The sequence below is a fragment of the Canis lupus genome, chromosome 25, assembly GCF_003254725.2.
Source record: "Canis lupus dingo isolate Sandy chromosome 25, ASM325472v2, whole genome shotgun sequence".
Classification (NCBI taxonomy): domain Eukaryota; kingdom Metazoa; phylum Chordata; class Mammalia; order Carnivora; family Canidae; genus Canis; species Canis lupus.
In genome coordinates, this window is record NC_064267.1 from 4,507,737 (window position 1) to 4,533,606 (window position 25,870).

The 25,870-nt window shown below is 39.0% G+C and overlaps 1 protein-coding gene and 1 long non-coding RNA gene across 10 annotated transcripts in view; both read left to right on the forward strand.

Moving 5' to 3' along the window:
- The window catches only part of DCLK1 (doublecortin like kinase 1), a 340,908-nt gene that overhangs the window by 110,529 nt on the left and 204,509 nt on the right, over positions 1-25,870 (forward strand). The window lies entirely within an intron of this gene.
- Positions 1-25,870, forward strand: part of LOC112669405 (uncharacterized) — an 85,593-nt gene that overhangs the window by 57,874 nt on the left and 1,849 nt on the right. Inside the window, exons 3-4 of the long non-coding RNA XR_007405721.1 lie at positions 20,946-21,093; positions 24,558-24,761. This is a non-coding gene — a long non-coding RNA (uncharacterized LOC112669405). The remainder of the gene's footprint in view (positions 1-20,945; positions 21,094-24,557; positions 24,762-25,870) is intronic.

Below are 25,870 nucleotides of genomic sequence, written 5' to 3' on the forward strand. Positions count from 1 at the left end.
TGACCTGAGCCCAAATCAAGAGTTGGTCATTCAACCGACTGAGCTAACCAAGTGCCCCCAATGGGAAAATGTTTTAAACTGATATCTTAGGAATGCTTAAAATATTCCACAAGAAAGAGAAGTTCCACTTTGTTTAATTACTAGGTTGGGAAAGCTGTTCATAGAGGAGGGAGTAGAATCACTGGGCTCTTTAGGATTACTTTTAATAATAACCCTTTGATTTTTTGATGATGACTTGTTAACTCATGTGACTCTGGAAAGCATGATAGCAAAAGAGGAATGCAAATTAGCATTAAAATATAGCTAAATCAAATGTAAAATATATTAATTTTCAGTGTATTATAGATAAGTTCAATTTGTCAACCTGTTTTTTTTAAAGATTTTTAAAATTTACTTATTTGAGAAAGAGAGGAGAGAACAAGCAGAGGGAGGGGCAGAAGAAGAAGAAGAAGCAGGCTCCCTCTGGGGAGTCTCATGGAGAGCTCAATCTCAAAACCCTCAGATCATGACCTGAGCCTAAAGCAGATGCTTAACCCACTGAGCCACCCAGGGGCCCCGTCAACCTGTTTTACAGAAAAGACATATAGCAGTTTGCATGATGGTATCTATGAGGCTGAATTATATTAAATGCATGAAACAATAATTTGGCCACATCAGTTTTAGCCATTTAGCATGAAATATGAATTTTACTCAAAACTAATCTGGTTGTTACTATTATTATCTGTTGGGAAGGCATCTGAAAAAATAAACTGACAATGCTCTAGATCTTTCCTTCCTTCTTACTAGTTGCTATGAAGACATTACCCAAATAAATACATGAAAAGTATTCAGTGTATTAACTAAACATTCTGATTTCTAAACCCATTTATACATTGATTTTCACAAGTGTGCCAGAATTTATATGGTAATGAGGGTCAGTCTTCTAACCTATTGATATTGTTCATTTCTAGTCTGATAAATGCAATGAAGTCCTAAACTAGGCAGTGAGAAAGATGGAAGGGACAATTGGAACAAAAACACTTAGAAAGTAGAATTTTAAAAAATATCAAGAAAAAGTAGAATCAGCTGCTTTGGGAACAATTAGCTGTGAGAGGCTGAGAGTAAGGACTAAATCCCAGGTAAGCCCCAGATTGGTAGCATTGGCTCACAGGTAAATGCTAAGCCTTTTAGAGAGTGTGGGTGGCTTTAAAGTGAGCAGGTCATTAGAGGGAGATTTGTGACAGTCTTGGCGTTAGGCATGTTGAGATTATAAAATCATAGAAGCTCTGGGTTGGAAGAATACTTAAAGTTTATCTAATCCAATAACTTGTGGTCATACTGGCAGCTTAATATAATGAATATTTAATGCCCTGTTTCCAAAGTTCTGTGCCAGGCACTGGAATCCACCCTGGGGAGGAGGGAGCTGTGTGATTTGAGGGTTTCATTTAGTAAAGTGCTAGTTAATTGGGATTTTACTGTAAAACAATTTTGGATGATCTTTCCTTCCTTCTTATAGCACTGAGATTTTGTCAGTAAAGAAGGAATCATACATAGGGAGTCACTAGCTCTTCAGCTAAATAGGAAATCTTTAGAAAACATAGGCCTCAAACACTCTGCAGATGAGAGGTGGCATTTCATATTCCTAAAGAAATTTGGAGGATGTTGGCATAATTAATCCCTATAAATGTATAGAGTATCTGTTAGATGCTGAAGGCTGGGAATGTATTGGTGAATGAAACAAACATAATAACTGGCCCATGGATCAGACACAATCAAATAAAGAAATTGTGTGTGTGTGTGTGTGTGTGTGTGTGTGTGTGTGTAGAAGGAGGGTGGGGGAGAGAATAATTGAACATTAGAACTGCTAGAGAGAAGTGATGTTTAAGCCAAGATCTGAGAGATAAGATGAAGCTGCCCACAGATTCCTGTGTGGGGCATTCTTCTGTGGGTTACTGAAATGGGCCAAGGTTGAAAACTTGTGAGTTTTACTTGAAAGAACCATTCTGATGAGTCTGCAATTTAAATTTGAGCATCCATTTTCTTTTTAAAATATAAATGAACATGCTGTTATACTGAATAATTTGATTTGTTCTGAGTAATACTTGTTCTTACTGGAAGACTTAATTTCTTTTTGCAGGATAGTAAAAGAGAATTATGGTCAGTTTATTTCTGACTTAACTGATGCCTTTTTTCCCCCAACAAGTCCAAGAGATTGCAAATGCTTTGATAACATTTCTCCTGAAAGATAAATTTTTGGAAAATGGTTAATCAGGATTGGTCTTTTATCTCTAATAGATTCATCAGACATTCATAGATTCAGCTTACAAGCCTACGTTGCAAGCATTTCAGGTGTGACAAAATATGGTAAACAGCTTATCAGCTGTAATTTAAAATTATAAATGCAACAAAATAGTTGCTCTCTGCATAGCTCTGAAGAAGAGTGCAAAACAAGCTCTGTTTGAATTGAGAAGTCTTTCATTTTTTTTTAATTTTTATTTATTTATGATAGTCACACACAGAGAGAGAGAGAGAGAGAGAGAGAGGCAGAGACATAGGCAGAGGGAGAAGCAGGCTCCATGCACCGGGAGCCCGACGTGGGATTCGATCCCGGGTCTCCAGGATCGCGCCCTGGGCCAAAGGCAGGCGCCAAACCGCTGCGCCACCCAGGGATCCCTGAGAAGTCTTTCAAATGGCAAAAATCAAAGCCATTCATTCTTTCAAACATGCATTTTGTTTATATGACCTTGAGCTCTCTATGAAATACTGACAAGATGGTTACTGTTAAAAACAGTATCCTGTTAGTGGTTAGGTGATTGGAAATGATCAGAATTGCAAGTTAAGTATAATTGGAAATATATTAGCTCATAAGAAGAATCCTAACTACATATGTGGGTTTTCATAAAATAATGATGATTTTATTAATTACTCATGAAGGATTGCCTGTATAGTATAGATATTCAAGGTTTATAAATGACACACAAGCAATTATCCTCAGTTTCCTGGAAGTAAAAGACAAGTGAAAATACACTGAATATGACACAGTTTAAGTATTTTTTTAAATTTATTTATGATAGTCACAGAGAGAGAGAGAGAGGCAGAGACATAGGCAGAGGGAGAAGCAGGCTCCATGCACCGGGAGCCCGATGTGGGATTCGATCCCGGGTCTCCAGGATCGCGCCCTGGGCCAAAGGCAGGCGCCAAACCACTGCGCCACCCAGGGATCCCCAGTTTAAGTATTTTATTGTATTTTATCATATGCCAAAGTGATTGGATGTGCAAATCTGTTTTATTAGTTATTTGAAGGTAGAAATTGCTTATAGTTATATTTCACTATTTTTTTCCTTTTGCTCTTTCTCTCTTTTTTTTTTTTTAATTTTTATTTATTTATGATAGTCACAGAGAGAGAGAGAGAGAGGCAGAGACACAGGCAGAGGGAGAAGCAGGCTCCATGCACCGGGAGCCTGATGTGGGACTCGATCCTGGGTCTCCAGGATCGCGCCCTGGGCCAAAGGCAGGCGCCAAACCGCTGCGCCACCCAGGGATCCCTGCTCTTTCTCTCTTTAAGAAGTTCTTTACCTGTGAATAGAATGGATTCATAAAGTTTTTTAAAGGGAGCCTGGCTTTAGAGAATAGAATATATTTGATATTCTTCCAATACAGAATATATTCCAGTTCCTTTTGTGAAGATCATCTGCCTTTGTTTACCACTCTTTAAAAAAAGATTTGTCTTAGAGATAGATAGAGAAGGGGGAAAAAATAAAAAAGAGAGAGAGAGAAGGGGGGGAGCAGAGGGAGGGAGAGAGAGAAAATCCCTAGCAGACTTCATGCCCAGAGCAGTGCCCAACGTGGGGCTCAGTCTCATGACCTGAGATTTTGACTTGAGCTGAAATCAAGAGTCAGATGCTCAACTGAGGCCTTCCTGCCACTCTTCTTTAAGACTATTTAAGTCCTTTTTTTATGCAATGTCCATCTCTACTCACAATTCCATAACGTTAGAAGGATTTACAGAAGGAATATAGCTGAGATTTTGCTAGGAACATGCAGAGCTTGGATAAAGATTTGCAAATTCAAGATTGTGTTGTTCTACCTTAAAGGGTGTGCTAGTACAGCCTTCCCCCACTCATAATACTCTAAAACGTTCAAATTGCATTTGCTGGTTGAAGCTTCTGCCTGTGAAATAATAATAAAAACAATAATAATCTCCATCAAGCTTCACTGATAAGGCATTCTTGGGATTCATGGATTTGGTGTTTATAATCTCAGGTGTTTGGATCTTTTCCCAAAGGTCCTTGATTTATAGGAATTCAAAATTTCTTTGAGGTGCACCTGAAATGGTGAGCAGTCAGCCCACACTTTTGCTAGGCTGACACATGCCATTCATTTGACGTATGAGCCTCACTGGACACCAGGCATTATTCTCTTTTTAGGTAAGGTTGCTCTCCCTAAGTGGTAAAAATTTGATTTCTTTGTGTTATCTTCTCGAGTGAAATAAAAATCACTGTGAAAGTTGAAAAGAATTGTTATGAATATAAGCAGAGGAAGCAGCAATTCAGACATTTCCATAATATTTACAAAAATTTAAGGGTGAAAGGTACTGAGACATATTCTTTCAAATGTACGTTATCTTATCTGATTCTCATAATATTATCATTATTCCACTTTACAAGTGGAGAAACTAAAGCTAAGAGATTATAAATCACTTGACTGGGCTCAGCTAGCTTTTATGGACCAAGCCCAGGTCCTTGGTCCCAAAATTCCTATTTGTTTACCTTCCACAATTGCTTCTTGGATCCATGTCACTTCAGATACAAGGTTCAGATACTTGCAAGAGGTCGCAAGTCAGTGTCTCAGACAACAAAATCCAGTAATATTTTTCTCTTCGGAAGCATCTGCTTTTGGGGTTCTGATCTTTTCTTTGCCCTCTCCCTGGGAGCCCTGCCCTCCAGTGTCCTAAAACCTGAGAAGCTGCAAAGCATCTTTTGCACAGCAGGGAAAGACGGTTTCACCATAGGGCCATGAATTGTTAAAACATAAATGTAAACATATATACAAATTTGGTAATGTTATGTAATAGTGTATCATGTTTCTTGCTTTATTTGACATAGTTTTCCATGCATCTACGATTTTTGTGGTCCATCCTTGTTCTATTTGCTTGTTTAAACCAGAGCTTTCCATAGAATTTCTCTAAATTGAGGAATTTTCATCCCCCTATCCCCCACCTTTACTGGACACCCTGCTCCTTGGTACTGCTCCCTGGAAGATGCGCTTGCCTTTTGAGCTTTCTTCCTTATCCTTTACCCATGGTTTCTCTAAAAAGTTTCTGCGTCATTCAAACCTCCTTTCGCTCCTCCAGCATCACAAGTTGGACCATGCTGTTGGTCCTTCATTTCTACTCTTCGCTACAACTTAACTTTTGCAGGTATAGCTTTTGCCATTAAATAGTGTATTTTCTCACATCCTTTATAATGTTTTCAAAAGATACTTAAAAATGTTAGTAGGTATCCTTACAAAAGCATCATTTTAGTGTTTTATTATTGTTTCTACTTTGACCTTTAAAAGAAAGTTGCTAATAGTTAGATGTATACTTTCTGAGATGCAAGGTTAAGTACTGAATTTTTAATGTATGTGATCATCATTATCACCGTGTCCTGGTCTCTGCAATAGGAGGAATAATATTTGATGACAGGCTTTTGTGAGTTCTTTTTGCACGTATATTTATATTTATTATTCTTTACATTGAAGACTATTGTGCATGTGAGTCAGGATGGTGAAGGGGTATAAGGCACAGCGTTCAAGATAGATCTCCTTTGTCACAGTATTTGGTACTCTTTCATATACTTAACTCTTAGTCAGCACTACTAATTTATAATCTAATAAAATCAGCTACCGTTCAAACTTCTTGTTTAGGGTTTATGACTTATACGATATCTAATTTAGCATCTCTAAATCAAAGTAGCTTTTGAAATTTATATTCTGTGAAAGAATCATATGTGGTGGTATTTCACTTAGTTCCATTGGGTTTAACAGACTCTTTTTATTAGTTTTATGCTACTTTTCAATACTTCTGTGCCACAGACTTCTTCATCTGTAAAAGTATTAATACTTAATAGAGTTGTTATGACCATCAAATTAGATACAGTGAGTATAGCATTTGGCATAGAGTAGACAATAAATAGTAGCTGTATAGGCACCTGGGTGGCTTGGTGGATTAAGCATCTGACCCTTGATCTCAGCTCAGGGCTTGATCTCAGAGTTGTGAGTTCAAGCTCTGAGTTAATTTCCATGCTGGGCATGGAGGAAAGAAAGAAAGAGAAGAGAAAAGAGAAGAGAAGAGAAGAGAAAAGAAGAGAAGAGAAGAGAAGAGAAGAGAAGAGAAGAAAGAAAAGAAAAGAGAAAAGAAAAGAAAGAAGAAAGAAAAGAAAGGAAAGGAAAGGAAAAAGGAAAGGAAGGAAAGAAAAGGAAAGGAAGACGAAAGGAAAGGAGGAAGAAAAGAAAGACAAGAGAAAGGCGAAAAAGGGAAACAAAAAGGAAAGGAAAGAAAGAAAGAAAGAAAAGAAAGAAGAAAGAAAAAGACAAGAAAGCAAAGAAAGAAAGAGAGAAAGAAAGAAGAAAGAAGAAAGACGAAAGAGAGGAAAAAAAGAAGAAGAAAGAAAGAGGAAGGAAGAAAGAAAAGAAAAAGAAAAAAAGAACGAAGAAGGGTAGAAAGAAAAAAGACGCGAAGAAAGGAAGACGAAGACGAAAAGAAAGAAAAAGAAGAAAGAAACGAAAGAGAAAGAAAAGAACGAAAGAAAGAAAGAAAGAAGAAAAAGAAGAAGAAAGAAAGAAAGAAAAGGAAGGAAGAAAAGAAGAAGGAAGAAAAGAAGAAAGAAGGAAGGAAGGGAGAAAGAAAGAGGGAGAGAGAAGGAATGAAGGAAGGAAAGAAAGAAGAAAGAAAGAAAGAAAAGAAAGAAAAAGGAAAGAAGGAAAGAAAGGAAAGAAAGAGAAAGAAAGAAAGAAAGAAAGAGAAAGAAAGAAAGAAAGAAAGAAGGAAAGAAGGAAAAAGGAAAGGAAGAGAAAAGAAAGGAAGGAAGGAAGAGAAAGAGAGGTAGCTGTTATTACTGTTTAAAACTTATAAGCAGTTTTGTTCATTTCTGACAGTATTCTATGTTCTTTTAAGAAAACATGAAGTTTGGTATTCTTGCTGTATCTTCTCTATCTCCCTATTTGTTACCCCCTGTTCTTTATTCTTTTATCTATTCAACGCATATATTTTAGCACTTATTTTGTACCAGGTCCTGTTTTAGGCTATGGAGAGACAGCAGTGAACAATAAAAGCCCCTGCTTTCATAGAGATAATATTGTAGAACCAATGTTTATAGGTTTTTGGCATTTTAATAAAAAAAACCTGTGTAACATGCAAGGAATGTGGAAGCCCAAAGATAATAAAATAATCGTCTGACCATATGTTGAATTATTGGAAAAAGCTCAAAAAGTAATCTTGCTTTTTAAAGGATCAGGTGACATAGCTTCACTTGAAGTAATCAAGGAAGGACTTGTATTAAGGCAAAACATCAGAGAAGTGTATTACCTTGTTGTTGCTATTGTCAATTACATGATTTTTCATAGGTAAACCTTATTTTTTGGGCTTCTTTTTAGAATTATTAATATCATTTTAAAAATTAGCAAGGATGGGGATCCCTGGGTGGCTCAGCGGTTTGGCATCTGCCTTCAGGTCGGGGCGTGATCCTGGAGTCTCAGGATGGAGTCCCACATCGGGCTTCCTGCATGGAGCCTGCTTTTCCCTCTGCCTGTGTTTCTGCTTCTCTGTCTCTCTATCTGTGTCTCTCGTGAATAAATGAGTAGAATCTTTTAAAAAAATTAGTAAGGAATAATTGGGAAATAAAAAGGTTTTTTAGAACAAACAAAATCCTCTATAATATACTTAACACAAAGACATAAAATTTGATTATTCATTACTCGTTAATAAGAACTTTTTAATTTTGATTGATTGATGTCCATTTTACTTTTCCATGTATTTTCTGTGATAAGACATACATTTTTATGAAAATGTATTAGGTAAAGTGGAAAAAATGAAGTTAATATGAAAATATCTATTAAAGGATGTTGGTGTCCAAGCTCTCCATCTTTTCCATCTGTCATTCATCTGGACATAACCAGAGCTTATTAAAAAGAATTAAATATACCATATGTACCACACCAGCGGTTCTCAACCAGGATGATTGTATCCCCCAGAGAACACTTGGCAATGTCTGGACACACTTTTGATTGTCACAGCTGGGAGGGGGCAGGGTGCCACTGGCATCTGGTGTATAGAAATTGGAGATACTGCTAAACATCCAACAATGCGTAGGATCATTCTCTCTTCTTCTCTGCTCTTCCCCCCTCAAATTTAATTCCTGCATAATTAACATATAGTATTACATTAGTTGCAGGTATATAGTGTAGTAATTCAACAATTCTATCCATTACTCAATGCTCATCATAAGTATATTTTTTATTGAGAGAGAGAAAGAGAGAGAGAGAGAGTGAGTAGTGGGGAGAGGGAAGAGCAGGGGGAGAAAGAGAAACTCCCCAATGTGAGGCTCAATTTCATAACCCTGAGATCATCACCTGAGCCAAAATCAAGAGTTGGATGCTTAACCAACTGAGCTGCCGAGGCACCCCCATAAGTATACTCAAACCCTATCTCCTACTTCACCCATTCCCCTACTCTCCTTCCCTCTGATAACCATCAGTTTATTCTCTATTGTTAAGGGTCTGTTTTTTGTTTGTTCCTTTTTTCTTTGTTTTGTTTCTTAAATTCCACATGAGTGAAACCATAGGATAATTGTCTTTCTCTGACTGACTTACTTCACTTAAAGACTGTAATTTTTAATTTCAAAGCAATATGTGCTCATTATTAGATAAAATTAGAAACATTAGAAAATACAGATAATTACATTTTCTTAAAAATTTTTATTTATTTATTTATTTAGAGGGAGAGCGTGAGTGAGGGGAGGGGCAGAGGGAGAGGGAGAGGGGTAGAGAAGAAACTCCTTGCTGAGAATGGAGCGTGACACGGGGCTTGATCCTACGACCCAGAGATCATGACCTGAGCCAAAGTCAAAGGTGGATGGTCAACTGCAACACCCAGGAGCCCCCAGATAATTACATTTTAAAATTCATAACTACTTACACAAAATCTCTATTTTACCCTTTCACAATTTTCAGTGCATCACATATCTTTTTTTAAAATAGAATCATAGTGTGTATATTGTTTTGTGACTTTTTCATGTGTCAATATATTTTGTAGTTCTTTATGCCAGCAATCACTGTAAAAAACATAATTTTTATAGGCTTTAGATTTTTGTATGGATCTAAATTAATTTGGTTTGTTAATATCATATTTGTTACCTACTGAATTTATTTCCAGGTCTTTTCATTCTTACAAGCAATCTTGCTGTGAATTCTGGTCTCATAGTAAATATTTTGTATATGTTCAAAGATTTCCTTCCAACAAATTATCAGAAGTTAAATTGGACAGGCTTCCATGGTTCTTGTCATGTATCACAAAATTGCTTTTCACAGAGATTTTTAACATATTTTCCCAGCAATGTAAGAGAATATGTCTCTCCTCATCCTTGATTTTGGGGAATGGCAAACATATATACAGAATGGGAACTGAAGTTTTCATTATTCTTTTCCCATCCTGTGGTTTTTCTTCATGGCTGTCTGTGGCAAGGTCATTTTCTGCTCTCTAGTCTCTCAGGTTTAATAACTCTGGGAACATTCAGAGCCTGGAAAATTGATCTCATGGTCACCAAGTCACATCAGATTGATTAGAATCCGTTTGGCATCAGAATGTTCATTCAATAGTTTATGCAACTGCTTTTCCAATATTAGATTGGATTGATTAGAAAATCTGGGCAGATAGTTGAGAAGAGGACCCAGTGCTGTCCAGCCTAACCTCACTGGCCCACACCCACCAGCTTTGGTCACAAGGTGAGCTGACCAGGAGAGGGTGAAGGGGCAGAGGCACAGCAGGGGTCTGTCAAGCAGGGACCCGTATCCCTGGAGGATACAGCTAAAGCTTCTCTTAGAATTGGAGTTGTTCTTTCTTACATCTCTTAAGAACTGTGGATCTTTTAGAATTCAGTATTTATTCATTTAATTTCCCACAGGATTTATTTATTTATTTATCTTTTAAGATTTTGTTATTTATTCATGAGACATACACACACAGAGGCAGAGACACAGGCAGAGAGAGAAGTAGGCTCCATGCAGGGAGCCCGATGGTAGACTTGATCCTGGGACTCCAGGATCACACCCTGGGCCAAAGGCAGGTGCCAAACCGCTGAGCCACCCGGGGATCCCTTCCCACAGGATTTAAAACAATAGACAATGAAATCATGAAGTTATAGCCACTAGGATGGTAGATTGTTGAACAGGGCAACAATCCTGGAAGAACACGTATGTGTGCACATATAGCCATGTGCACAGACACACATGCACACAAACATACACATGTGTGCACACACACATTTGCAAATGAGTCAAAATATGGCATTTTTATACTGGTCTCAATATTTATTTTGCCATTCTTAATCCTCCAGCAAGTATCATTTTCCCTGTATACCCCAATATAAAACTAAACGTGAATTTTTCTCTACTTGTTTATTGCTTAAAGTGTTTCATTGGAAAAATTTTAATGTGGCATCAGCATTTCTAGTAACTTTTCAAATCTTAATAAGTTTTCATTTCTTCAAAGGAATATGTTGGTTCTTCACTGAAAAATAAGCTTAAGGAGGCCTGGGTGGCTCAGTCAGTTAAGTGTCTGCCTTGGGCTCAGGTTGTGATCTCAGGGTCCTGAGATCAAGCTCCAACTTGGGCTCCCTGCGCCATGGGGGGTCTGTTTCTCCCTCTACCCCTCTTCCTGCTCATGTGCTCTCTCTTTCTCTCAAATAAATAAATAAAATCTTTTTAAAAAATAAGCTTAGCTCTACAGATTATTTTGGAATGTGTTTCAAACTCATTTTATTCTCCAGAACATATTATTCTAGCAAACATTTGTTGCTGGGTTTTACTAGAGAAATCCTGTGACTTAAGTTGGATGATGCCAAATTGAAATTCAAGACTATTTTAAAAGTTTAAAGGTTGTCAGCACATTTAATCAACTATATTGTACATGTTTGGGAAAAAATATTTGTTATCTCTCTTGCTAAAAAAAAAGGATGAATCTCGAAAAGACCAAAAAGCCTGTGCTTATATATTTTGGTTCTTGCCTAAACTAACCTTGAGTTGTCCATTGCGAAGAATAAAAATTGGATATTTCTTTTCACACATTATATCTGGCCCCGTGAATACAGCTTTTGTCTTGTAAGAGATTTTTTTTTCTCCAAACTCATCATACTTCTAAAAAGGGATAAGGTAGATAATCAAAGCTAAACTAGTTCTTTGTACAACAACAAAAAGGCAAGAGTGCATCCAACTTCATCTAGCTAATACTGAAAAGAAACCAAGCAAAGCTCCCAATTAGTGTGATCTGTACAATGATGTGCTTCTTTCCCAGTTAATTAAGAGGGATTCAATAAGATCCAGACCATAGGTTCTGACCTTTCATCTTCCAAGAAAAAAATTAACCCAGCAAATCAAAACAAACTAAAAGGAAGGCTTTGTTGAGAGATTCTCCAGGGTGATGAATCTTATATTTTTTTATCCTGTTTTCTCAAAACAGTTCTGTGTCTTGTAACTTTGACATTTGTAGAGAACACAGCATATTCCATGTCACACATCTTTTCCATTTAAAGCCCAAATTCAATGAGATGCCTTTTTGCAAAGGAGGAATGCATTACCAGTGATCCATGCTGTTGGAACCATATAGTCTTAGAATATCAGAGACAGGGAGGACCAAACAGAGAGACTGAGGCTCAGGGAAGTGATGTGACCAGCACAATATCCCATTAAGCAAGAAGGTACTGGAACCTAATCTTCTGATTTCTGTTATACCCGGTTCTTTCCACTAAACTCTTAATTTAATGATGCTGAAAGAATCTTTGTCTGTTCAATGTTTCTTTCAACATTGTGTTTTGTCCTACTAGGAAAGCATCACCCATGTATACCTTTTATAGCAATGTATAGGATACGTAGCTACTGTTTTGAAGATAAATGGTTATGTGAATAAACTTCATATTTGCTCATTCAGTTAACAAATATGTACTGAATGCCATCTGTGTGCTAAATGCTGGCAATATCAAATCACATCCCAGATGATCTCTGCACTTATATATAGAAAAAAGATATTTTATAGGGCAAAAAAGGTTTTTTTTCTATAAACACAATATGCTTAACATGGTGTGATTTTTCTAGATAGCTTCATTTTATTTATAATGTCTAGACTTCTCAAGGTGTTGTTTCAAATCACCTTTAATTTTATCTATCTATCTATCTATCTATCTATCTATCTATCTATCTATCTATTAGAGAGGGGAGGGGCAGAGGGAGAGAAAGAATCTTAAGCAAGCTCCACGCTCAGCACTGGAGTTTGACACAGGGCTTGATCTCACCACCCTAAGATCATGACCTGAGCCCAAGTCAAGAGCTGGACGCTTAATCCAACTGAGCCCCCCAGGTGTCCCTCAAAAACCCTTTTGAGGGTTTTATTTATTTATTTTTTAAAGATTTTATTTATTTATTTATTTATTTATTTATTTATTTATTTATTTATTAAAGATTTTATTTATTTATTCATAGACACAGAGAGAGAGAGGCAGAGACACAGGCAGAGGGAAAAGCAGGCTCCATGCAGGGAGCCCGATGTGGGACTCGATGTGGGACTCTATGTGGGACTCTATGTGGGACTCGATCTTGGGTCTCCAGGATCACACCTCAGGCTGCAAAAAACCTTTTAAAGACTTGGAAGTTGGGGCAGCCCAGGCGGCTCAGCGGTTTAGCACCGCCTTCAGCCCAGGTTGTGATCCTGGAGACCCAGGATCCAGTCCCTGGAGACCCAGGATTGAGTCCCACGTCAGGCTCCCTGCATGGAGCCTGCTTCTCCCTCTGCCTATGTCTCTGCCTCTCTCTCTCTATTTCTGTTTGTGTATGTGTGTGTCTCATGAATTAATAAAAAAATCTTTAGAAAAATAAAATAAAGACTTGGAAATTAAGTCACCTCCAGTACTTCCAATAATGGTATAGAATGGTATATAAATGGAATATAATGCTAATTTATATAGTGATATTTAAAAATTAGTTCTTTTCAGATATCAGTATATGGCATCCTTCTTTTAGTGCATGCAGTTTTGTACACATGAAAGTTCTGACAAATCAAATAGGCATCAGCTACAGAGCTTGTCCCCTGCAGTGTCTGGTAGCTGCCAACGTATGGCTCAGTCAGAGGCCTGGCTTCCTTCATCTTCACCCCTGGGACACCCATCAGTTGGGACAGAGTCTATACTAGGTCTAAAGAAAGCTGACTTGTTTCTGCCCTCAAGTCATGAACTCTGGGAGTTCCAGGCCAAAAGAAAAGTGTCCGTAGAGTGTAAGTGTCCAGTGAGGGCTTTAAGAGGAGGGAGTCAGCACTGGGGTGAGGGCTATATATGGGGTTTAAGACTGGCTTGAGGGTTAAGTGGAAGAACTGAGGGAAGAGAGTGGGCTAGACTCCTGGAATGGAGGGATGGTAACCAAGTTTAGGAGTGAAGTGGGGAAAGACCTTGCTTGACTTGAGGCTAACAATTATTTCAAGTAGCTGGCTGCTCTTCCCAACATCACTGTCTCAGATGTAAAAGCTTTGCTCCCTGGAGCTTAAGACATTTGGGGAGTAGATTGGGAGCTTTCTGCAATTATTACCATTGCTTTTGTAAGCAAGTCAGCACTTTTGTAAGGAACAGTCTGGAATTAGCTCTGACTGGAGGCCCTGAGCCCCCGAGAATCATTATCATTCCAGAGGGCTTTCAAAGAGGCCTTCTGCCAATTTCTTCAAGAAGAGTTTGGTGCTGGGACGTAATAAGACATGAGGTACCATTCACAAGGAGAAAGGAGCCTAGTTTATTTTAATACTACTGTTTTTTTAAATTCCAGCTCAGAATGGTTCTCTGTTTATAACAAGAAAAACAAAGCCAGAGAGGATGATAGTCAAAGGCATTGGGCTAAAGGTTCCGTCTCCCTGACAATGGGGAAAAGGCCTTGCTCGGTCAGGTGGAAGGAAGGCAATTTTGTGTGAGGCCTGAGATTAAAGGAAGTGTTTTTCTATTTCAAAAGTGTTCTGGAAGAGGGCAGCCCCGGTGGCCCAGCGGTTTAGCGCTGCCTTCAGCCTAGGATGTGATCCTGGGGACCCAGGATCAAGTCCCACGTCAGGCTCCCTGCTTCTCCCTCTGCCTGTGTCTCTGCCTCTGTGTGTGTGTCTCTCATGGATAAATAAATCTTAAAAAAAAAAAATGTGTTCTGGAAGGGAGAGAGACAGAGAAGAGAAGGAAAACAAGTTGAGGCCACTGATACCACCACTGACTTTGACCCCACAAAACAGTTTTGACTTTTGGGGAGACAAGAGGCTCAGGTCCAGCTCAGCACACATATGAGCATAATGACTAGGCTCTCTGTTATGCTGAGTGACTGTGATGTCCACAAACAAGTCTACTAGTGGTAGCAGAGATTTACTCAGGGAAATTTAAAAACCATGCCAGAAAATCAAAATCCTTTATAACCATGAAAATTTGTGCTTATCTTGTTCCCATATATTTTGGATTTTACTGCCCAGAAAGTGGTAAATGTCCAGTACACTTTAGTAGTAAAACCTTTACTAATTGCAGCTTCATTTAATGCAACTCTTTCTGCAATTTTCATTTCATCTGGAAATGTTTCAGTGTATCTCTAAAAGTCATAGGCACCTTTTTCTTCTAAAGCATGACCACAAAATTTAAAAATCTCTCAATTTGTGCATTACACATTTAATTAAAAATCAGTGATTTTTTTAAAGAACTTCATGAAAGATTTTCTTACAAAGCTAGATAATGTAGGGCCACTGAGTGGCTCAAAGGTTGAGCATCTGCCTTTGACTTAGGTCATCGATCCGATCCCTCCGATCCCGCATCGGGCTCCCTGCAGGGAGTCTGCTTCTCCCTCAGCCTATGTCTCTGCCTCTTTCTCTGTGTCTCTCATGAATAAAATAAAATATTAAAAGAAAATGAAGCTCAGTAATGTACCGTTTATTTACAAACATTAAGTATAAGCTCTCTCAGGCCCTATTCTGTATAACTGGTGGCAGGGGTGAAGCCCCTGACTGTGTAATTACTTAGTCATGACGGAGCACACTGAAGTTTTTAAACCCTCTATGGTTCTATTTTGTCATTTTTAAATGTTCTTAATTTGATACAAGCCTCATAAGATACTTAACATACTAAAAATATACCTATGTTCACCTTACTTCAGATATTTATTTAATGTCTATAATGTGCATGTACTAACCGAGTTTCGGTAGGAAGAAGGGAAATTGTAATCTAAAGGATAAAAAGAGAGGGAAGAATTTTTTTGGTTGCCCAGGAAAGATCAAGGAAGATCTTTCTTTGACCCCTAGATATTCAGTAGAATCTTTGTCACAAAATGCTTGGGGGGAAGGCAGACAGCCTCCTGAAGGCATCAAGAATGCAGAGCAGAAGTCTGGGAGAGTGACGTGCGGGAAGAAATGGGGCAGGGAGCACTTTAAATTGTCCTGTGGTGGGGAGCTAGGCTCAGCCCAAATTCAACTAGCTGCTTGGACAGAAGGCTACTAGCTGATGAGGGTGCAGGAAAAGTGGTGCCAGAAGGAAGCTTGAATTTTAGAGGTCGAGAGGTGGAATGCAGATGAGCAGAATGGACAGTGTGCCCTGAGGGTTTGGTGGTAAATGGAAGGAAGCTGAAGGGGCAGGGCAGGTTGAGGGTAGAACCCTTCTTTAGGAGAAAGGAGAAGTAAGTAAGTTCACTGTCTGGAGAAGAGAAAGAAAAAAGAAAGAGGTCTTCTAGTGAAAGATAAAGGGACATCTAAGGCACAGACTAAGGATTTCACTTTAGGAAGGTGAGGGACATATCATTTTTCAAAATCAGAAGGAGGGAGAAAAGGATAGGTTACAATCCCAGGAAATTTCAGGAGGAGAGAGGGCAAATTTATGAAGGTTAAGCTGAATCTTCAGACTTACCTCTTGTGATTAGGTAACAGCTGCTGTCATGGTTATTTTTACATGTCAACTTCACTGGCTCAGATGCCCAAATAGCTGATGTTTCTGGAAGAGATTAGCATTTAGGTTGGTAGACTGAGAGAGATCTGCTTTCACCAGTGTGGACAGGCATCATCCAATCCATGGGGTCCCTGAATGGAACAAAAACGTGAAGGAAGAGTGAATTCTCTCTCTCTTCTTGAGCTGGGAGATCATTTTCTCCTACTCTCAGACACTGGAGCTCCTGGCTTTTGGGCATCCTGACTTAGGACTTAACACGTGTGGCTCCCTGACTCTCAGGCCTCTGGACTCAGATTGAATTATACCATTGGCTTTCCTGGTTCTCCAGCTTGCACATGGCAGATCATGGAACTTCTTGGCCTCTGTAACCACATGAGCCAGCTCCTATAATAAATCTCCTCTGACATATCTATGCATACACCTATACATATACATACACATACACGTATACATATACATATACATATACATATACATATACATATACATATACATATACATATTTTTTGTTGTTTTGAAGAACCCTAATACAGCTACTGAAAAGTAATTTGTTGTGGCTCAGAAACGAAGACTATAGGTGCCGGGCTGAGGTGCGATTTGGTTCACAGATTTGTAGGACAGAGAACAGATCCAATTTGAGTTTCTGACAGTAAAAATTTTTCCAGCCAGAAATTCAAGGTGATGGCATTTACCCAGAATTTGAGATTATGAAAAAAAGATTAAGTAATTGAGGGATTCTCCAGTTTCAGGGGAAAGTAGGATTAAAAAGGCCAATCATGGGTCCAGACAGAAGCCATGATAAGAATGAAGGACCAGTGGGCAGGATTGAAGGAGGGTGGGTGGAAATATGGAAACCTGTGATCAAAGAGGAACTCAGAGTTTGGTATGCAGAAAGTCTAATGATTAGAATGGTTGAAGTGGGGCATCCCAGGTGGCTCAGCGGTTTAGCACCGCCTTCAGCCCAGGGTGTGATCCTGGAGACCCAGGATCGAGTCCCACATCAGGCTCCCTGCCTGGAGCCTGCTTCTCCCTCTGCCTGTGTCTGTGCCTCTGTGTGTGTGTGTGTCCCTCATGAATAAATAAATAAAATCTTAAAAAAAAATAGAATGGTTGAAGTGGAGTGAAAGGAGGAGTGGTAGAATTGAGAGGGCTAGAGAACCAGAACATGAGGAGAAAGAAGAGCCACCGGTGTGGGTATGAGGTGGCCCGCAGTCATATCAGGCCTAAGTAGAGGGGAGGGCTGACCACTTACTAAAGGCTTCTCATTTTAGGATATTAAAAATCAATCTGTTCTCTTTCTCTTTTTTTAAAGATATATTTATTTGTTTCAGAGAGAGAGAGGTATGGGGGGCAGAGGGTGAAGGACAGAGAAACTCAGACAGACTCTCTGCTGAACGCAGAGCCCGACTCAGGGCTTAATCTCAAGACCCTGAGATCATGACCTGAGCCAAAATCAATAGTTGGACACTTAATTGACTGAGCCACCCAGGTGCCCCAAGTCAATCTGTTTTCAAAAGCACTTCTACTTGAATAATTATTTATAAAAGTATTCAGTATTTTAATATTGTGTCATATTTTCAAATCTATCTTGACATTTTTCCTCTAAGACTCCTACAATTTCATACAATTTTTAATTTTATTTCAATTTTATTTAACCTTAGGGCACTTGAATAGGCTACAAAAATGCACAGAGAGGCAGTAACCAAAGTCAGTGCTGAGGACAGTACATCAAAAGAAGAATTTACTGAGTGATGCTACCAGAACAATGGTCTGAATTAGGGATTGGAACAAGGGAAACTGTTGATCATCTTTAGCAAGAGAATAGGCTGGTTGTATTTTTAAATTTATTTGTTATTACTAATTTTAAGATTTTATTTATTTATTTGAGAAAGACAGCTTGACAGAGAGAACTAGCATGAGTGGGAGTGGGGTGTGGGGGAGGGCAGAGGGGTCATCTGCTGGGAGCCCAACATGGCAGATGTTTAACTGACTGAGCCACCCAGGCACCCCTAGACTCATTGTATTTTAGATAAGGTTTTAGTAACAAAGCTTGTAGCAACAATGCTGAACTTCAGACTGTAGCATCAAGCTATCCAGAACATCTCAGACTTGCTCATTTGATTAGTTGAATTATTTCTTTATAATGGAACAAAGCACTTGACAGTAATTGATCTATGAGAGGCATACTTTGATTTTTGTTTGCCTTTTTTAAAAAAAAATCTGATTTAAAGACTATGTCATTGTAAGCCTTCTGACTTAATAACCTTATTTGAAAATTTCTGTGTTAAAAAGAATGTTTTTACTACAAACCAGTCATTTTCAGTTTAGTCAGAAAACCTAATTAGGCCAACACTACCTCATGACTAGTGATATTAAAAACTATTGATAGATATAAACATGGGATTGGCTGTGGAACTGTTTTGCTTTGTCAGAGTAAAATCAACTCTTGAAATTAGAGCCATGTTTGTTCCATTCACACTGGAAAAAGTCAGGAAAGTGAAAATGTCCTTTACCCCCAAATCAAGTTTTCAACTTTCTGCTCTACCATGATTTTTTTATCCCTTAAAATGGAACAGAAGAGAATTGTCTTCATCAATAAAGAGAAGATATTGTCTTCATCAATAATGCATCTCATATTCCCTCATCATTAAGAGGAACCCGATGTAGACAATATGCGTTCATACTTCATGGAGAGGATCATGAGATCAGCTATCCTTGGATTTGCATTTGTATATGGATGAGTCTGATCTTGGAATTAATTTCACATCAGAGATGTAACCTCAGGAGAGAGAAGCCACTCTGGAAACGGATTGGGTTTTTCCATCCGACCTTTTATTCATTCACTGCTTCATTAAACTCCTTTCCTAGCTAAGAAGAAACTATTTTCCTGCAAGCAAATGCAAGGAAGTGGCTAAGGGGTTTTAAAGAATTTAACTGCATGCAGGAATCACAGGGTTAGAAAAAAAAAAAAAAAGCTCTAAGTACAGTTGTATATAACTTTGTGGCCAAGAAATTAAATGCTCAGTATTAAATATGCAAAAATAAAGTTATGCTATCCAAATAGATGAAAGCAAGATGTGTACAGAGGAGATACAGAGTGGATAATAACCCTTCAGATAAGTGGTGTATTAGGGTTCCCCAGAAAAACAGAATCAATGGGATAAATATATATATAGAGAAAGAGATTTACTTTAAGGAGTTGGATCATATGCTTATGGAGGCTGGCAAGTTCAGAATCTTCAGGTTGGGCCAGCAGGCTTGAGACTCGGAGCCAGTGCTACAGTTCAAGTGGAAGGCTGGTGGCTGGCAGAGTTCTCTGTTACCTGGGGAGGTCAGTCTTAGTCTATTCAAGCCTTCAACTGATTGGATAAGGCCCACCTGTATTAGAGAGCCCAATGTTTTGCTCAGTTGCCAACGTAAATATTAATCTCATCCAAAACCTCCATCACAGAAACATCAGAAACTTCCAGAATGGTGTGAGCATGTATCTAGGCACCATGGCCCAGCGAAGTTGACGTGTGAAATTAACCATTTTAGGTGAGATTAGATAGCATTGCACACAGTGCTATTTAAACTGGCACAACTGAATTTCAAGGAAGAGAAGTCTTCATCTATTTCTCCTACTTAGAGCACTGATTACTTTATTTAAAGTAGATCAAAAATACTGTTGGCCTTAAGAAAAAGTCTAATTTAGAAGATCTTTTAGGCAAACTGTTTTGGGTGGTTGCTCATGTTTGAAACATTTCTGCTAGGTTTGCATTTATAATACCAGTGAGGAAACAAAGGTTTATGGAAAATATGTATGATCTCATACCTAGGTTAATTTATATTCTTTCAGGTTGTCTGTCACAGCATGCCACTAAAAATAAGCAATCTTTTTCTACCCACGTGGGATTTAGTCAGAAAAGCCAGTGTATTTTGTCTAATGATTTAGAAAGAAGGGAAATTTTTATTGCAAATGATAATTTCCTGTTAATCAGTGATGATCTGGAAGAGCCTTTCAGACTATTCCTCAGTGTTTGGCCTCAGTAAAAATAAAGGAGACAAAGGAATGTTTACATAAAACAAAAATGTTATCATTCTGATTTTGTTAATAGAGTTACCAGATTAGTTTCCTCCTCTTTGCTCCTTAAATTCTTTTAATTCCTCTCAGGATATTTTGATGTGTGTCTCATTAAAGATTGTCCCATATTAATTAGGCTGTTGAAATGTATAGCATTAGTACACTTGTGGTGAGCACTGAATAATGTATAGAATTGTTTTTTTTTAAAGATTTTATTTATTTATTCATGAGAGAGAGAGAGAGAGAGAGAGAGAGAGGCTGAGCCACCCAGGTGTCCCTAATGTCTAGAATTGTTGAATCACTATATTGTACGCCTGAAACTAATATAACACTGTACGTTAACTATACTGGAATTGACATTAAAAACTTAATAAAAAATAAAACAGTCGACTTAAAAAAAAATAGAAAGAGATTCCTTAAAAAAAAAGAAACAGGGCAGCCTGGGTAGCTCGGCGGTTTGGCGCCACCTTCGGCCCAGGGCGTGATCCTGGAGACCCAGGATCGAATCCCTTGTCGGGCTCCCTGCATGGAGCCTACTTCTCCCTCTGCCTGTGTCTCTGCCTCTCTCTCTCTCTCTCTCTGTGTGTGTGTGTCTCTCATGAATAAATAAATAAAATTTTAGAAAAAGAAACAAAGAAAATGTATAGCATTAGATTTACTAGTAAAATGAACTTAATTCACTCAAACTTTCAGTAATTTCTCTCATTCAATCCTTTTAGATACAGACACTTTTTTATCTTTCCAAGGTGATACTGGGAAAACAGGAAATATCAGTGATTTGATGTAACAAAGAAAACCCTTGTTACTGTACATAGAAGCTCTGTCCATTTTCTTGATCTTATTCTATTGGAGCAGAGGTTTGAAAAGGTAAGGAACAAACCCTATGACTACCAAGGTACCTTTGAAAATACCTGGAAAAAAATTGCTCAGCACATATGCTATTTGATGGAAATCCCCAAATTGCTCCTTATAGCTTTCTGAATTTGTGGCAGATCTGCGTTTTCAAATTGAATATGCTACAGTTACAACCGGTATGCTTTTGAACGGGTCTTAATAATGGGCCATTTTTTACTGCTGTCCTCTGTGCTTTTCTTTGCTGATTTATGTCAACGACTTTAAATGCATTGTGGTATTTGGGCAGTGGGTAAGATAGTAATGCCATCACATGCTGGTTGCTTAATGATGCAATTGCTTGAAAATTTTAAAGCCCATAATAGCTTCAGGTCAGGTTCAGAAGCTCATGTACAGTGCCAGACATTTGAAAACTGAAGCAGAGCCTGAACTCTGCCAAAATCAATGCCACATTTGTCAAGCCTGGTCTTAGGCAAAAGCTGCTGGAAGCCTCTCATTCATCTGAGCCAATCATTGATAATGAAGCTTGAAGGAACATGAAATATCTTTTCTAAAGGAACAGACAACTCTCCAGTTGGCTGCCTTCTTTTATTTTTAGTATAATTACCAGGAGCAAACTGTCTTGCAAAATTGGTAACTTATATTAGCTTAGAGCCTGTATCTTTGCAAGCTGATGCAAAGATGTTTTATTAGTTAAGAATATGTGGCTTGAAGTCAGCTGAGCATTAATCTTTCAAGATTTTTCTTGTGGGCCATAATGTGATTGACGATGGTATGGTGTGGGAAGCTTACAGAAAGAAAAGCAGCTTCAGAAGAACCACTTCCCTGCTTTCATGCATGCAATTTGTCTAATTTGCTTGACTCGTGCCACAAACATCCATCGATGCACAGGTTTCTGTGACCTGGAATGTTCCAGAAGAGCTGTGTAGCTGGAATACCTCAGCCAAGGATGGTGCTGGAAGTGTAAGATGTGGTTCATTCCAAAATGACCTCAAACTATCCCTACCGAATGGCTTAGGGGTTTTGTTGTTGTTGTTTTGGAAGCTGCATGCTCCTTTCCCCCTCTTTCTTCTTTTCAAAGGGCTCATGGTACTGGTTCCAACATCTCAAAAGGATGTCTGGCAGATGAGAGAAAAAAACTTGAAAGTAGTCTGAATGCTAGAACTGACAAGTGAGCTGGCCCCTTTCCCCCATTCTTCCTGCCTTTCATATTCCACAGTCAACTCTTAAAAGACTTCAGCATTGAAAAGAGAAAATGGAATATGGTAACCCTAAGACTAAGACATTTCCTAGTGCCTTTCTCGTGCATGTTCAGAGAAAGCAATTGATCTCAGGTGCTGCGATGCTTGCCCACGATGCAGTCAGCTCAAGTCCAAATGATACCTCTCTGAGGCATCATGTGATAGGACTTCTGATTAGGTTGTGACAATTATCATTGCCATTATCAAAAAAACATTGGATTCATTCCTCGTGTATATAGGACTTGGTAATTTATAACAGGTTCACTTTCCGTTCTTCCTCACCACAACCTGGCAATTATTGTCATCATCACCATCCCCACTGTATAGATGTGGAATCTGAGGAGGGGACCTTATGTCCCTTTCCCAAGGTGTCACAGTTGGTAAGTGACAAATCTAAGACAAGCCATTCCAGATCCTGTACTTTTCCTGTTCTTCATATTGCCTCCTGTCTGCTGAGCAGACTTGGGTGCTGTTGAGAGGAGAAAATTATAAGGTCCCTGCACTTGCTGAGCTTAAGATCTACTTGGAGAGAGGCAGAATAGAGACACGGAGGAGGCCAGGCAGGGTAATGGGCTCTGCTAAGTGCTGAGCCCACCTTGTTCTTTGCTGCAGGAATGTCATATAGGAGAGGTACTGAAGGCCGGGGACAGAAGAGAGAGGTTTAAGGAGCAATGAGATTTGAGTTGGGTCTTATAAGGAGAATCAGCCTCAGATAAGATGGAGCCGGAGCAGCCTGAGCAGTGGGATCACTGTTGCAGGTTCATAGGTTTGGTGAAAGCTGAGCAGGCCCTTTTGTTGGACTCACATGTTATGTAAAGTAATTAGAAGTAATTAGAAACAGCATAAGGGCCAGAATGGGAAAGATCTGGAAAGTCTGGGTTTGCACTTCATCCGTTAAATGAAATGAAGACACTGAGGGTTTTAGAGCAGCAGATTCATGCGTATAATTGATTAGACTGGAGACCATATGTGAGGGAGTATTAGTGCAGCTCATAAGGAGGGGGATTTGAAATGAGGAGTGGATGATCAAGTGCTGCAAAGGAAAAATTGATGAGATTTTTGGGGAAAAGAAGAAACATAGAGTGATAATATAGTTTGTTGTCCAACCTGGGACCTGTTTTCCAGGACATGTGCTTAAACTGGTCAGGATCCTGCGGAAACCAGCATAAAGCAGGATCATCCCAGGTAAACTGGACCCATGCGCATACTGGGCAAGAAAGATGGTAAGGTTTTGAGATCGGAGCAGTTGTTCTGGAGATAAGGAAAGTCAGCAATGAGACTTAAGTTTGTGGAAATGCCAATGGTCTTGGATTTAAAGCTTTGGGATGACAGTGGGATGTCAGTTGTAGATTTCCAGTAGAAAGTAGAAATGTAAAAACATTGTCTGTATATCCTTCTGGTTTCACCTTCCATTCCTCCTTGATCTAGAGCATTTTCTCTTAAAGCAAGAGAAGTCAGAAATGGTGGCTTTTTCCTGGTGCTGCCAACATGTTACATTGCAATCCATGTTAGAAACTTGAGCCTGGATATACTGTCAGGAACTCATCATCTACTCAAGTCTTTGGATTGCTAACACAAGGCCATGCACATTTTCCCACATCAAAGGGGCTTATTTGTCTCCAAAGTGGGTTCAGACAGCTTTGAGTTTCTAAAGAGCAGAACTGAATGTTGACTGTCTACCCGTTGGCAGTTAAGGTTCTTGGGAGGAACAAGTGTGAACTAGAAAGCTAAGCTAAGCTGTGGGAACCAAGTTATTGTCTGATTTACTTGCGGATCAGAAAGGATTTGTTCATTGGTTATCAGTTGCCTTGGTACTTCTCAGAGTGACAATGAAACCAACATACATTCAGGCCAGTGAACTTCTAAAGCACAATTTCGTGATTAGAAGTGTCGTTGGTTTTGTTGTAGGTTTTTTTTTCTGTGTGTGTGTGGTTGTGACATTTTAGGTGATTTATGTGGCATTTTCCAGGAAGGCATTTAAAAAGCTTCATCAATGCCAATGTTTATGATCTTCTTAGGTTTTTTTCTAGATAGATGAGTCACTTGTTACATGAGGGTAGGGCAGGGAAGTAGTTTCAAGCTCACACAAAGTTCTTGAACCAGACCTAGATTTGCCAAGGAGAGGATCTGTCCTCCCCACCTTCAGGAACCCAGTTCACAAGGAAAACAGAGCAGTCACATTGGAGAAATTTGAAAATGCCATTCTCCATAGTCAGTGTCGTTATTTTTTTTCTCCAGGCCTACTTTGTAGACATTATCTATTTGAAGAGAATCCTTCAAATTCGAAATAACTTGGTTGGACTATTCAGAAGGATCTACGCCTCCCTCCCTCAGATTTCCAGCCTTGAGTATCTGTTTAAAAACCAGTAAATGAGAATTAACCACAGCTATGCCCATGAAGGCTCGCCTGGAATTCAAGATGAATTTAATCGGGAGTGGTCAGTGAGTATAGACAGCTCTACTCAGGTGCTGTGTGGAATCCAGATATGTCCAGGCTTGGCCTTAAGTAATTCACATTTGCTTGGGATTACAGAATCCATATCAAGGAACCAGTGGGAGCTCAGGTGTCTATTACCCTGAGAGCCCCTGTCTCTGAATATATTACAAGTTCAGAGAAGGGTAAAAACCTGTGATTGGAATAGCCAAGAAGAGCCTGAGCCCAGCAGGAGAAAGTGGACAGAGGAACCACTAGAGGCCCAGCAGGCAGGGTGGAGAGCAGACCAAGAGAGCCAAAGACAGTTGATGTTCAAGGGGGAACAGAAAAGCATCCCTCTGTGGGACACGACATATTCCCATGTCCTGGGAAATATGAAGGCTTTTTGCAGGCTGCTGGTGACATTCCCACCTTAGCCAGGTGTGAGAGGTGCCTTCTCGCTCAGTAAGAAAAGGGGCCCATTTCCTTTCCTACCTGTTGCCAAATTCTTTCTGTGGTCTTCCAGAACTTTAATGCACATTGCTGCAGTTTAAACCCCCCTTTATTACCCAGAAACAGTCCCTGGTTTTGATTTATTGAAAGAGCTGCTGAGCTCTGGAAAATCTTGGGCTGCTTTTAAAAGCCCATGTAGCCTTTAGCACTCTCCTGGGCAGGATGTGGAAAGGATTTTTCCAGAAGAGAAAAAGTAGTGGCTGTGGGTCTGTAATGTTTAAAATACAGGTGATGGAGTAGATGCTATAATTTTTTTAGTTTCATGTTAGAAAATATGTTACTAACACGCAGTGTTAGGTTTTTAAAATTTTGTGTTTTCGTATTTAGTATTAGTACAGACTGTACTCTGATATTAAGCCTATTTTTATATATTTGAGGACAATTAAAACACGGTTTTGAAAGGGAGACATTGTTGGGAATTTGGACCTCAGGCCAGGAATGTGTTTTCTGTGCTTATTTCAGCCTCTTTACAAGTATGCTGCCTTCAGATAAGATTTTCATATTTTATTAGATATACATAGAAGAAAATGATTAAGACTGGCTGCCCCAGAGTTCTACTTTCTTAAAAAAAAAAAAAAGAAGTAATTTTTGATGGCATCTTTCCCCTTTCCAAGTACAATGATTA